Source organism: Lycium barbarum, chromosome 6 (genome assembly GCF_019175385.1).
Source record: "Lycium barbarum isolate Lr01 chromosome 6, ASM1917538v2, whole genome shotgun sequence".
Classification (NCBI taxonomy): Eukaryota; Viridiplantae; Streptophyta; class Magnoliopsida; order Solanales; family Solanaceae; genus Lycium; species Lycium barbarum.
The window spans coordinates 25584017-25591783 of NC_083342.1; the positions used below are offsets into that span (position 1 = coordinate 25584017).

General features: G+C 43.6%; 18 non-coding genes and 1 pseudogene across 18 annotated transcripts; all 19 read right to left on the minus strand.

The window, feature by feature from the left end:
- Nucleotides 1-269: 269 nt before the first annotated feature.
- Nucleotides 270-388, minus strand: LOC132600985 (5S ribosomal RNA). Its single transcript, XR_009567439.1, has one exon. It is a non-coding gene; the product is annotated as a 5S ribosomal RNA (ribosomal RNA).
- A 272-nt stretch (nt 389-660) lies between these two features.
- LOC132601103 (5S ribosomal RNA) lies at nt 661-779 on the minus strand. The gene has a single exon (XR_009567536.1). It is a non-coding gene; the product is annotated as a 5S ribosomal RNA (ribosomal RNA).
- A 273-nt stretch (nt 780-1052) lies between these two features.
- On the minus strand, nt 1053-1171 carry LOC132601050 (5S ribosomal RNA). The gene has a single exon (XR_009567496.1). It is a non-coding gene; the product is annotated as a 5S ribosomal RNA (ribosomal RNA).
- Nucleotides 1172-1444: 273 nt separating this feature from the next.
- On the minus strand, nt 1445-1563 carry LOC132601104 (5S ribosomal RNA). Its single transcript, XR_009567537.1, has one exon. It is a non-coding gene; the product is annotated as a 5S ribosomal RNA (ribosomal RNA).
- A 272-nt stretch (nt 1564-1835) lies between these two features.
- LOC132601105 (5S ribosomal RNA) lies at nt 1836-1954 on the minus strand. The gene has a single exon (XR_009567538.1). It is a non-coding gene; the product is annotated as a 5S ribosomal RNA (ribosomal RNA).
- Nucleotides 1955-2226: 272 nt separating this feature from the next.
- LOC132601106 (5S ribosomal RNA) lies at nt 2227-2345 on the minus strand. The gene has a single exon (XR_009567539.1). It is a non-coding gene; the product is annotated as a 5S ribosomal RNA (ribosomal RNA).
- A 274-nt stretch (nt 2346-2619) lies between these two features.
- On the minus strand, nt 2620-2738 carry LOC132601107 (5S ribosomal RNA). The gene has a single exon (XR_009567540.1). It is a non-coding gene; the product is annotated as a 5S ribosomal RNA (ribosomal RNA).
- Nucleotides 2739-3010: 272 nt separating this feature from the next.
- Nucleotides 3011-3129, minus strand: LOC132601108 (5S ribosomal RNA). Its single transcript, XR_009567541.1, has one exon. It is a non-coding gene; the product is annotated as a 5S ribosomal RNA (ribosomal RNA).
- A 269-nt stretch (nt 3130-3398) lies between these two features.
- LOC132600883 (5S ribosomal RNA) lies at nt 3399-3517 on the minus strand. The gene has a single exon (XR_009567352.1). It is a non-coding gene; the product is annotated as a 5S ribosomal RNA (ribosomal RNA).
- Nucleotides 3518-3789: 272 nt separating this feature from the next.
- Nucleotides 3790-3908, minus strand: LOC132601109 (5S ribosomal RNA). The gene has a single exon (XR_009567542.1). It is a non-coding gene; the product is annotated as a 5S ribosomal RNA (ribosomal RNA).
- Nucleotides 3909-4181: 273 nt separating this feature from the next.
- Nucleotides 4182-4300, minus strand: LOC132601111 (5S ribosomal RNA). Its single transcript, XR_009567544.1, has one exon. It is a non-coding gene; the product is annotated as a 5S ribosomal RNA (ribosomal RNA).
- A 272-nt stretch (nt 4301-4572) lies between these two features.
- LOC132601112 (5S ribosomal RNA) lies at nt 4573-4691 on the minus strand. Its single transcript, XR_009567545.1, has one exon. It is a non-coding gene; the product is annotated as a 5S ribosomal RNA (ribosomal RNA).
- Nucleotides 4692-4965: 274 nt separating this feature from the next.
- LOC132601113 (5S ribosomal RNA) lies at nt 4966-5084 on the minus strand. Its single transcript, XR_009567546.1, has one exon. It is a non-coding gene; the product is annotated as a 5S ribosomal RNA (ribosomal RNA).
- A 272-nt stretch (nt 5085-5356) lies between these two features.
- Nucleotides 5357-5475, minus strand: LOC132601114 (5S ribosomal RNA). Its single transcript, XR_009567547.1, has one exon. It is a non-coding gene; the product is annotated as a 5S ribosomal RNA (ribosomal RNA).
- Nucleotides 5476-5747: 272 nt separating this feature from the next.
- Nucleotides 5748-5866, minus strand: LOC132601115 (5S ribosomal RNA). The gene has a single exon (XR_009567548.1). It is a non-coding gene; the product is annotated as a 5S ribosomal RNA (ribosomal RNA).
- A 273-nt stretch (nt 5867-6139) lies between these two features.
- Nucleotides 6140-6258, minus strand: LOC132600974 (5S ribosomal RNA). The gene has a single exon (XR_009567428.1). It is a non-coding gene; the product is annotated as a 5S ribosomal RNA (ribosomal RNA).
- Nucleotides 6259-6510: 252 nt separating this feature from the next.
- LOC132600863 (5S ribosomal RNA) lies at nt 6511-6629 on the minus strand. The gene has a single exon (XR_009567333.1). It is a non-coding gene; the product is annotated as a 5S ribosomal RNA (ribosomal RNA).
- Nucleotides 6630-6901: 272 nt separating this feature from the next.
- On the minus strand, nt 6902-7020 carry LOC132600864 (5S ribosomal RNA). The gene has a single exon (XR_009567334.1). It is a non-coding gene; the product is annotated as a 5S ribosomal RNA (ribosomal RNA).
- Nucleotides 7021-7294: 274 nt separating this feature from the next.
- LOC132601058 (5S ribosomal RNA) lies at nt 7295-7413 on the minus strand (annotated as a pseudogene).
- Nucleotides 7414-7767: the final 354 nt, after the last annotated feature.

Below are 7767 nucleotides of genomic sequence, written 5' to 3' on the forward strand. Positions count from 1 at the left end.
TTTACTGAAGATGAATGAAAATTGTGCACCAATTTGGAGAAATATTGAAATTGAATGCGATAACAGGTGTTTTTTCAAAAATCGGGTCGGCCAAACCGCCTTGCGCCACTTTGGGCGGCTAGATCTCGCAAAATACGGAAAATAAAAAAAAAACGTAAATCGGACATGCGAGCGCAATGTTATGACCCTTTAAAGGGCTTTATAGAATTTAGAACGCTAGGAATGACGGATGCGATCATACCAGCACTAACGCACCGGATCCCATCGGAGGGATGCAACACAAGGACTTCCCTGGCGGTCACCCATCCTAGTACTTCCCTCGCCCAAGCACGCTTGACTTCGGAGTTCTGATGGGATCCGGTGCGTTAGTGCTGGTATGATCGCATCCGTCATTCCTAGCGCTCTAAATTCTATAAAGCCCTTTAAACGATCATAACATTGCGCTCGCACGTCCGATTTACGCGATTTTTTTTTTGATTTTGCGTATTTTGACAGATCTAGCCGCCCAAAGTGCCGCAAGGCGGTTTGGCCGAGCCGATTTTTGAAAAAACACCTGTTACGCATTCAATTTCAATATTTCTCCAAATTGGTGCACAATTTTCATTCATCTTCAGTAAAAATCTAGGGATAAAAAATATTTAATTAAAAGCGACAAAAGGAGGGATGCAACACGAGGACTTCCCAGGGGGTCACCCATCCTAGTACTACTCTCGCCCAAGCACGCTTAACTTCGGAGTTCTGATGGGATCCGGTGCGTTAGTGCTGGTATGATCGCATCCGTCATTCCTAGCGCTCTAAATTCTATAAAGCCCTTTAAACGATCATAACATTGCGCTCGCACGTCCGATTTACGCGATTGTTTTTTTAATTTTGCGTATTTTGGAAGATCTGGCCGCCCAAAGTGCCGCAAGGCGGTTTGGCCGAACCGATTTTCGAAAAAACACCTGTTATCGCATTCAATTTCAATATTTCTCCAAATTGGTGCACAATTTTCATTCATCTTCAGTAAAAATCTAGCGATAAAAAATATTTAGTTAAAAGCGACAAAAGGAGGGATGCAACACGAGGACTTCCCAGGGGGTCACCCATCCTAGTACCACCCTCGCCCAAGCGCGCTTAACTTCGGAGTTCTGAAGGGATCCGGTGCGTTAGTGCTGGTATGATCGCATCCGTCATTCCTAGCGCTCTAAATTCTATAAAGCCCTTTAAACGATCATAGCATTGCGCTCGCACGTCCGATTTACGCGATTTTTTTATTTATTTTGCGTATTTTGCGAGATCTAGCCGCCCAAAATGCCGCAAGGCGGTTTGGCCGAGCCGATTTTTGAAAAAACACCTGTTATCGCATTCAATTTCAATATTTCTCCAAATTGGTGCACAATTTTCATTCATCTTCAGTAAAAATCTAGCGATAAAAAATATTTAGTTAAAAGCGACAAAAGGAGGGATGCAACACGAGGACTTCCCAGGGGGTCACCCATCCTAGTACTACTCTCGCCCAAGCACGCTTAACTTCGGAGTTCTGATGGGATCCGGTGCGTTAGTGCTGGTATGATCGCATCCGTCATTCCTAGCGTTCTAAATTCTATAAAGCCCTTTAAAGGGTCATAACATTGCGCTCGCACGTCCGATTTACGCGATTTTTTTTTTATTTTGCGTATTTTGCGAGATCTAGCCGCCCAAAGTGCCGCAAGGCGGTTTGGCCGAGCCGATTTTCGAAAAAACACCTGTTATCGCATTCAATTTCAATATTTCTCCAAATTGGTGCACAATTTTCATTCATCTTCAGTAAAAATCTAGGGATAAAAAATATTTAATTAAAAGCGACAAAAGGAGGGATGCAACACGAGGACTTCCCAGGGGGTCACCCATCCTAGTACTACTCTCGCCCAAGCACGCTTAACTTCGGAGTTCTGATGGGATCCGGTGCGTTAGTGCTGGTATGATCGCATCCGTCATTCCTAGCGCTCTAAATTCTATAAAGCCCTTTAAACGGTCATAACATTGCGCTCGCACGTCCGATTTACGCGATTTTTTTTTTATTTTGCGTATTTTGCGAGATCTAGCCGCCCAAACTGCCGCAAGGCGGTTTGGCCGAGCCGATTTTTGAAAAAACACCTGTTATCGCATTCAATTTCAATATTTCTCCAAATTGGTGCACAATTTTCATTCATCTTCAGTAAAAATCTAGCGATAAAAAATATTTAGTTAAAAGCGACAAAAGGAGGGATGCAACACGAGGACTTCCCAGGGGGTCACCCATCCTAGTACTACTCTCGCCCAAGCACGCTTAACTTCGGAGTTCTGATGGGATCCGGTGCGTTAGTGCTGGTATGATCGCATCCGTCATTCCTAGCGCTCTAAATTCTATAAAGCCCTTCAAACGGTCATAACATTGCGCTCGCACGTCCGATTTACGCGATTTTTTTTTTGATTTTGCGTATTTTTGCGGGATCTAGCCGCCCAAACTGCCGCAAGGCGGTTTGGCCGAGCCGATTTTTGAAAAAACACCTGTTATCGCATTCAATTTCAATATTTCTCCAAATTGGTGCACAATTTTCATTCATCTTCAGTAAAAATCTAGCGATAAAAAATATTTAGTTAAAAGCGACAAAAGGAGGGATGCAACACGAGGACTTCCCAGGGGGTCACCCATCCTAGTACTACTCTCGCCCAAGCACGCTTAACTTCGGAGTTCTGATGGGATCCGGTGCGTTAGTGCTGGTATGATCGCATCCGTCATTCCTAGCGCTCTAAATTCTATAAAGCCCTTTAAACGGTCATAACATTGCGCTCGCACGTCCGATTTACGCGATTTTTTTTTTATTTTGCGTATTTTGCGAGATCTAGCCGCCCAAAATGCCGCAAGGCGGTTTGGCCGAGCCGATTTTCGAAAAAACACCTGTTATCGCATTCAATTTCAATATTTCTCCAAATTGGTGCACAATTTTCATTCATCTTCAGTAAAAATCTAGCGATAAAAAATATTTAGTTAAAAGCGACAAAAGGAGGGATGCAACACGAGGACTTCCCAGGGGGTCACCCATCCTAGTACTACTCTCGCCCAAGCACGCTTAACTTCGGAGTTCTGATGGGATCCGGTGCGTTAGTGCTGGTATGATCGCATCCGTCATTCCTAGCGCTCTAAATTCTATAAAGCCCTTTAAACGGTCATAACATTGCGCTCGCACGTCCGATTTACGTTTTTTTTTTATTTTGCGTATTTTGCGAGATCTAGCCGCCCAAAGTGCCGCAAGGCGGTTTGGCCGAGCCGATTTTCGAAAAAACACCTGTTATCGCATTCAATTTCAATATTTCTCCAAATTGGTGCACAATTTTCATTCATCTTCAGTAAAAATCTAGGGATAAAAAATATTTAATTAAAAGCGACAAAAGGAGGGATGCAACACGAGGACTTCCCAGGGGGTCACCCATCCTAGTACTACTCTCGCCCAAGCACGCTTAACTTCGGAGTTCTGATGGGATCCGGTGCGTTAGTGCTGGTATGATCGCATCAGTTATTCCTAGCGCTCTAAATTCTATAAAGCCCTTCAAACGGTCATAACATTGCGCTCGCACGTCCGATTTACGCGATTTTTTTTTTATTTTGCGTATTTTGCGAGATCTAGCCGCCCAAAGTGCCGCAAGGCGGTTTGGCCGAGCCGATTTTTGAAAAAACACCTGTTATCGCATTCAATTTCAATATTTCTCCAAATTGGTGCACAATTTTCATTCATCTTCAGTAAAAATCTAGCGATAAAAAATATTTAGTTAAAAGCGACAAAAGGAGGGATGCAACACGAGGACTTCCCAGGGGGTCACCCATCCTAGTACTACTCTCGCCCAAGCACGCTTAACTTCGGAGTTCTGATGGGATCCGGTGCGTTAGTGCTGGTATGATCGCATCCGTCATTCCTAGCGCTCTAAATTCTATAAAGCCCTTTAAACGGTCATAACATTGCGCTCGCACGTCCGATTTACGCGATTTTTTTTTTGATTTTGCGTATTTTGCGAGATCTAGCCGCCCAAAGTGCCGCAAGGCGGTTTGGCCGAGCCGATTTTTGAAAAAACACCTGTTATCGCATTCAATTTCAATATTTCTCCAAATTGGTGCACAATTTTCATTCATCTTCAGTAAAAATCTAGCGATAAAAAATATTTAGTTAAAAGCGACAAAAGGAGGGATGCAACACGAGGACTTCCCAGGGGGTCACCCATCCTAGTACTACTCTCGCCCAAGCACGCTTAACTTCGGAGTTCTGATGGGATCCGGTGCGTTAGTGCTGGTATGATCGCATCCGTCATTCCTAGCGCTCTAAATTCTATAAAGCCCTTTAAACGGTCATAACATTGCGCTCGCACGTCCGATTTACGCGATTTTTTTTTTATTTTGCGTATTTTGCGAGATCTAGCCGCCCAAACTGCCGCAAGGCGGTTTGGCCGAGCCGATTTTCGAAAAAACACCTGTTATCGCATTCAATTTCAATATTTCTCCAAATTGGTGCACAATTTTCATTCATCTTCAGTAAAAATCTAGCGATAAAAAATATTTAGTTAAAAGCGACAAAAGGAGGGATGCAACACGAGGACTTCCCAGGGGGTCACCCATCCTAGTACTACTCTCGCCCAAGCACGCTTAACTTCGGAGTTCTGATGGGATCCGGTGCGTTAGTGCTGGTATGATCGCATCCGTCATTCCTAGCGCTCTAAATTCTATAAAGCCCTTTAAACGATCATAACATTGCGCTCGCACGTCCGATTTACGCGATTTTTTTTTTTATTTTGCGTATTTTTGCGGGATCTAGCCGCCCAAAGTGCCGCAAGGCGGTTTGGCCGAGCCGATTTTCGAAAAAACACCTGTTATCGCATTCAATTTCAATATTTCTCCAAATTGGTGCACAATTTTCATTCATCTTCAGTAAAAATCTAGCGATAAAAAATATTTAGTTAAAAGCGACAAAAGGAGGGATGCAACACGAGGACTTCCCAGGGGGTCACCCATCCTAGTACTACTCTCGCCCAAGCACGCTTAACTTCGGAGTTCTGATGGGATCCGGTGCGTTAGTGCTGGTATGATCGCATCCGTCATTCCTAGCGCTCTAAATTCTATAAAGCCCTTTAAACGGTCATAACATTGCGCTCGCACGTCCGATTTACGCGATTTTTTTTTTATTTTGCGTATTTTGCGAGATCTAGCCGCCCAAACTGCCGCAAGGCGGTTTGGCCGAGCCGATTTTTGAAAAAACACCTGTTATCGCATTCAATTTCAATATTTCTCCAAATTGGTGCACAATTTTCATTCATCTTCAGTAAAAATCTAGCGATAAAAAATATTTAGTTAAAAGCGACAAAAGGAGGGATGCAACACGAGGACTTCCCAGGGGGTCACCCATCCTAGTACTACTCTCGCCCAAGCACGCTTAACTTCGGAGTTCTGATGGGATCCGGTGCGTTAGTGCTGGTATGATCGCATCCGTCATTCCTAGCGCTCTAAATTCTATAAAGCCCTTCAAACGGTCATAACATTGCGCTCGCACGTCCGATTTACGCGATTTTTTTTTTATTTTGCGTATTTTGCGAGATCTAGCCGCCCAAAGTGCCGCAAGGCGGTTTGGCCGAGCCGATTTTCGAAAAAACACCTGTTATCGCATTCAATTTCAATATTTCTCCAAATTGGTGCACAATTTTCATTCATCTTCAGTAAAAATCTAGGGATAAAAAATATTTAATTAAAAGCGACAAAAGGAGGGATGCAACACGAGGACTTCCCAGGGGGTCACCCATCCTAGTACTACTCTCGCCCAAGCACGCTTAACTTCGGAGTTCTGATGGGATCCGGTGCGTTAGTGCTGGTATGATCGCATCCGTCATTCCTAGCGCTCTAAATTCTATAAAGCCCTTTAAACGGTCATAACATTGCGCTCGCACGTCCGATTTACGCAATTTTTTTTTTGATTTTGCGTATTTTGCGAGATCTAGCCGCCCAAACTGCCGCAAGGCGGTTTGGCCGAGCCGATTTTCGAAAAAACACCTGTTATCGCATTCAATTTCAATATTTCTCCAAATTGGTGCACAATTTTCATTCATCTTCAGTAAAAATCTAGCGATAAAAAATATTTAGTTAAAAGCGACAAAAGAAGGGATGCAACACGAGGACTTCCCAGGGGGTCACCCATCCTAGTACTACTCTCGCCCACGCACGCTTAACTTCGGAGTTCTGATAGGATCCGGTGCGTTAGTGCTGGTATGATCGCATCCGTCATTCCAAGCGCTCTAAATTCTATAAAGCCCTTTAAACGGTCATAACATTGCGCTCGCACGTCCGATTTACGCGATTTTTTTTTTATTTTGCGTATTTACTGCCGCAAGGCGGTTTGGCCGAGCCGATTTTCGAAAAAACACCTGTTATCGCATTCAATTTCAATATTTCTCCAAATTGGTGCACAATTTTCATTCATCTTCAGTAAAAATCTAGGGATAAAAAATATTTAATTAAAAGCGACAAAAGGAGGGATGCAACACGAGGACTTCCCAGGGGGTCACCCATCCTAGTACTACTCTCGCCCAAGCACGCTTAACTTCGGAGTTCTGATGGGATCCGGTGCGTTAGTGCTGGTATGATCGCATCCGTTATTCCTAGCGCTCTAAATTCTATAAAGCCCTTTAAACGGTCATAACATTGCGCTCGCACGTCCGATTTACGCGATTTTTTTTTTATTTTGCGTATTTTGCGAGATCTAGCCGCCCAAACTGCCGCAAGGCGGTTTGGCCGAGCCGATTTTCGAAAAAACACCTGTTATCGCATTCAATTTCAATATTTCTCCAAATTGGTGCACAATTTTCATTCATCTTCAGTAAAAATCTAGCGATAAAAAATATTTAGTTAAAAGCGACAAAAGGAGGGATGCAACACGAGGACTTCCCAGGGGGTCACCCATCCTAGTACTACTCTCGCCCAAGCACGCTTAACTTCGGAGTTCTGATGGGATCCGGTGCGTTAGTGCTGGTATGATCGCATCCGTCATTCCTAGCGCTCTAAATTCTATAAAGCCCTTTAAACGATCATAACATTGCGCTCGCACGTCCGATTTACGCGATTTTTTTTTTGATTTTGCGTATTTTTGCGAGATCTAGCCGCCCAAACTGCCGCAAGGCGGTTTGGCCGAGCCGATTTTTGAAAAAACACCTGTTATCGCATTCAATTTCAATATTTCTCCAAATTGGTGCACAATTTTCATTCATCTTCAGTAAAAATCTAGGGATAAAAAATATTTAATTAAAAGCGACAAAAGGAGGGATGCAACACGAAGGACTTCCAGGGGGTCACCCATCCTAGTACTACTCTCGGCCCAAGCACGCTTGACTTCGGAGTTCTGATGGATCCGGTGCGTTAGTGCTTGTATGATCGCATCCTTATTCCTAGCGCTCTAAATTCTATAAAGTCCCTTTAAAACGGTCCATAACATTGCGCGCGCACGTCCGATTTACCGAATTTTTTTTTGATTTTGCGTATTTTTGCGGAGATCTAGACCGCCCAAACTGCCGCAAGGCGGTTTAGCCGAGCCGATTTTTGAAAAAAACACTGTTATCGCATTCAATTTCAATATTTCTTCCCAAATTGGTGCAAAATATTCATTTATCTTCAGTAAAATATTTTTTCTAGGCGATAAAAAATATTTAATTAAAGAGACAAAAGGAGGGATGCAACACGAGTACTTCCCAGGGGGTCACCCATCCTAGTAGTACTCTCGCCCAAGCATGCTTAAC